Source organism: Thalassophryne amazonica, chromosome 13 (assembly GCF_902500255.1).
Source record: "Thalassophryne amazonica chromosome 13, fThaAma1.1, whole genome shotgun sequence".
Taxonomy (NCBI): Eukaryota; Metazoa; Chordata; class Actinopteri; order Batrachoidiformes; family Batrachoididae; genus Thalassophryne; species Thalassophryne amazonica.
The window spans coordinates 37,909,172-37,913,912 of NC_047115.1; the positions used below are offsets into that span (position 1 = coordinate 37,909,172).

At 38.0% G+C, this 4,741-nt stretch overlaps 1 protein-coding gene across 2 annotated transcripts in view; it reads right to left on the reverse strand.

Annotated features, from left to right (window-relative positions):
- Positions 1–3,060, reverse strand: part of ccar1 (cell division cycle and apoptosis regulator 1) — a 35,893-nt gene extending 32,833 nt beyond the window's left edge. For both annotated transcript variants that reach the window (XM_034185065.1, XM_034185064.1), the window contains exon 1: positions 2,919–3,060. The gene's annotated coding sequence lies outside the window, so the exon portion shown is untranslated. The remainder of the gene's footprint in view (positions 1–2,918) is intronic.
- Positions 3,061–4,741: the final 1,681 nt, after the last annotated feature.

The window sequence follows — 4,741 nt, forward strand, 5'->3', positions numbered from 1 at the left end:
AGCCTTATAAGTTGGAGTTTTCAATGCATTGTTGGGATTTACTTCATCTTCTTTATTACCACCATACGTTTGTGCATCATATATAGCAATACAAATCCTAGAACCAAGTTCTCTTACTAGACAAACAAAAAAAAGTTTTTTATCGCAAAAGGGATTTTAGAGATTTTTCTCATAGCAAAAGGGTCCCTCGATGGTCATTTTGTTAAATATAATTCATCATAATGAAAAATATATTACTTCTGGCTTATTAAATTAACTGTTCTGCAAAGTGGAACAGGAATGGAACACTTGCATGTGTATTTTTTTATATGTATACCCAAAAAATGACGGAAATCGGTACAACTGGCAGCCATCTTGAAAAAATGGTGGCCATATTGAAATTCTGCATGGCTATCCAAACTTTTAAAAAGAGTTGGTCCTAATGAGCAAGTGTGCCAAATTTTATGTTTCTTTGTATAACTGAAGTATTTTTCTCCTTATCTGCTGCACTATTATGTAATCCTACCATAGTCCTGCAAAGCTTAGCGACTGCTTTTAAAAAAGATTTCACAAACAAATACATACGTTTCTGTCTCCTCGATGCAGTGACTGGCAACTCCTAAGCACCTGAGAGACCTCTCAAGTCTTCTTAATAATTGGGAGATTCTTAGTTTTAATAGCTTGCTTTTATGCTTAATGTAGTTAAGTTTGAAATTAGGTGTTTCATGAATTCTCTGCACGTAAAACTAAAATGGTACCTTGAGAAGCTTGATAAATACGGACCCAGGGCACCAAATCACAAAAAAGCCAGACTTTTCAAGAGCCTGCCTCACTACTATCATCACAGTGTTCAACATCAACCTGACGTCACAGATATTTTTAAAAATAAATAACAAATTACATGAACGTGCTCAGCTGTGTGGGTAAAGAGTATCTGTCACACCAGCGATGGACTGAGCTCTTGTCCAGGGGAGTATGGGCCTCAGGACTCCCCACTGAACTATACACTACATGGAATGGGCCCCATCGATCACTGCACATTGACTGGCCGCTGAGGCATGAAGCCGACGGAAGTATAGAAAACACCATCTTGTGTCCCCCAGAACTTCGAACGCCGATATAAAAAAGACGCCCGTCGCACACACACAATTTAGATTAATAATCGCCGATTTAGCTTTGTTTGATTTGATTTAGCTTTGTTTGCACCGCAAAACGCCATCTTGTGCTGCAATTAATTTTACGAATCGTGATACTTGTGAAAATCGTGAGAGAGGACTTTCAGGATTTTCAGTTTTGCTTTATTATTATTAGTTTTCCATGAAGTTGACAGGCCAGATTCAGTAATATACATTATTCAGTAATATACATATAATACATATATTATACAGTAAAACATATAATATATATGTAATATGATATAATATATGTATTAATACTATATAATACATGTAATATACATTTTGAAATTTTCAGCCTCTAACTTAGTCTGGCTTCTTTGAAAATGTCAACTTCTATAGAGCATTATCAAATAATATTACTATACTATTTTTTATTTTGGATCCAAATAAAATGCTGCTCCATCTGATGATGAAAGTGAGTACACGCTCTGTACATACATAAAAAGGTATTTTTCAAAATGTGTTAATCAGATGCTTTAAAGTTTTGAAATGTAAACAACTGTAAACAACTCATTTAAAATTGGGCCATTGCTCTAGTTGTATTTTGTTGTTTCAGACACTAAAGCTGTCACATAGTTAATTTTTAATTTGATAGAGTGTACACTGACGTATGAATGGATTGACTGCTTTACATCAACTGTGATTGTGATTTGTTGCAATGTTCCTACTTCTGCAAAACTAAAATACATTCTAATATTTACTTTAACTGACTGACCATTTACTTGTGTGCCTTTCTGTGTGTGCACGACATTAAAAAGTATTTGTGCATTTGATTGTGGTTAATGTGCACCGTTTGGGGGGTGTTTTGAGTGAGTGAGTGAGTGAGTGAGTGAGTGAGTGTGTGTTGTGTCAAATGAACATTATGTGTGACTGTATGTGTCAAATGAACATTATGTGTGTGTGTGGGGGGGGGGAGCTTTCTGTGTATTCACAAGCGTATAATATGATAGAAAGTATTCAAATAGTGTTGCATTGCAAGAGCTTATAATGTCCATAGATTTAACAAGTTTTTGTTTCTATTTACTTTACTAATCTATCAAAAACTACACTGTGTGGACAAGTCTTATAAATGGCCTTAAGAGCTTAATAATATTACATAACAAGTCGACGAAGGGCCTCATTCTGCAGAAATTGGTGAGTTTGACCCTATACTATCGACCCGATTCGACTGTGCGGCGTTTGCGCCTTTGGGGGGACGCAAGATAGCCGACAATGCAGCGGCTTGGCTTCACTCGCTCAGCCGTGATGGCCATTCCACGTAGTGTATAGTTCAGTGGGATTCCCTTCTCTGGAAGAAGGGAACTCTGAATTCCCAGCTGCTTTTGAATGCAGCATAGCTGCTGACGCAGCAGCAACCCCCAGGCCGCTAGCTAACGCGGCTGTTATTGTCATAGCTAACTGTAACTAGCCAAAACTTTTCTCCAATATCATACGGTTCCAATCAAATGACAAAGGGTCTTGTTTAGCACAATGGCCAGCAAATAAAATCTTAATAGCCACAGAGATCAAATATTCTATAACATCAGTCTCTCGGTAACCAGCTAAATATTCTTAGCATTAGCACCAGTGTTACCATGTAAGACTCGTGTTGGAGGCCCCAGCTAACGCTCGTTAGCACTAGCACTGGTTTTTGCAAAGCCAAAAAAAAAATCCCTCTGATAACACATGAACTACGTGTACACTAAAACTTAACCTATTCTTAAAAGTTGGTAATAAACCTATGAGTACATTTTGGATTGGAACACTAATATCATTGCTTACCGCTCTTCTACCGGCCGATGGAGCACAGCGCAGACAAACTGCGCATGCGTGCTCTGTAGAACCTTCATGCACACGCACAAAACAAGCCGATGATCCTTTTCTTCTTCTATCAAACTTTTTGGTGGTTTGCAAAACAACACGGTGCATTACCGCCACCAACTGTTAGGGTGTGGAGCATCAAAGGAGTCTGAAAAAACGTGGGGGGAAATAGTGTTATATTCTGTTGCAAATACATGTCTCCAAACTGGTGGTGTAAGTGTAGAAAAAGAAAGTAATCCCTTGAGTGTTAAATTGCTCTGTCGTAGTGTTCTGACAATGTCTGTCTGTTATATTCTTGTCACTCCAGTAACACAAGCTCAAGTCTCCCTTCTGCCACATCTCAAACATTGACAAATGTCATGTTTTCCAATGATGTCAAGACTCTGATTTAAACCTGTATGACCTATTTGTAGTCATGTGATTACTTCTTCTTCCCTGAAGACTCCATCTCCCCTGTCTCCTTACAACCTGCCCCTCAATTTTACATAAAAATATAAAGACCCTTAGATTCCCTGTCCCATTGCTTTGTTCATTTCTGTCTTAATGATTGTTTTGACTTCACATTTACTAAGAGGAATGTTGATCTGTATTTCTGATTTCAGAGTTGCTTTTGCCAGATGAGCTACTGCATCCTTGGCCTCATTTTCATAATGAGATGGAACCCGCATGAGACATACTGAAATATTCTGTTGTTGTAGTTTAAATAAGCTTTGAAGAATCTCATTGATCAGGTCTGGCCTGCAAACAGATTTGCCATTTTAAATCCTGATTAATGCTGCCATTGAATCTGAGCAGAGGATATGGTGACTGAACTTTACCTCCTCTGCCCACCACAGTGTGAGCAAAATTGCTAGCAGTTCCACAGAAAAGACAGCTAAAGGTACTGCTGAACTAGACTGTCCATCCCACCGTACTTATTACTTTCCTTTGACAGTTTCTCCATCTCAAAGTCTACTTGGGGCATGGGAAAACCAAGGGGGAATAACAGACAATGGTACTACACATCTATGTGTTAACTCAGACAAGCTGAGTTTACTAACATGACTATTTCCTAACCTAACCAAAACTATGAATTTTACCATGCTCCCAATATGGGTTTAAAATAGATTTGGTAGGATGTGTTCGTTTGTGACCCTGTAAATTTGTCCAATACCCCATAGATAATTGGAGACGCATCAAGGTTAAAGGTAATTTTGACATCTTGAACGCTCCACAACATACATGGAAAAAAATTCATGCATGAACTTTGAGAACTGATTTAGGATCATTTTGTGGTGCTGAATACGAATCTGAGCTCAGATTTCCTCTATCACATCACTTTTTTTTGCAATCTGCATGTATCGTATTGGCAGATTACGCAAAAGTTGTTCATTCACTCGTTTGACGCAACTAATCATGTACAAAAGCAGCTTCAAAAGCATAATTTTTAAACCAGATTTGTGAAATGTGAACAAGAGCTGTAATATGGTTTGTGGCACCAGAGGTGTGCAAGACTTCAGCTTTTGCTTCAATGCTTGATACGAGAAATGTTTTCATATCTCAAAAAGTGTTACATGTGTGAAAACTAACGCCAGATTCGGATTCAGCGCTCCCAAATGACGCAAAATCCATTAAAAATTCCATGCAAGAAAAATCGTGTTGACCAGTGTAATAAAATCTAAATGTGGCGTAAACCATGTTTCTTGCACACAAATAACATTTGGTTTCTCATTCCTGTCCTCAATAAATTTCTTGAACTCCTGCCCACTTGAATAGGCATTGGGCATTCCACTGTAAAATAGTGA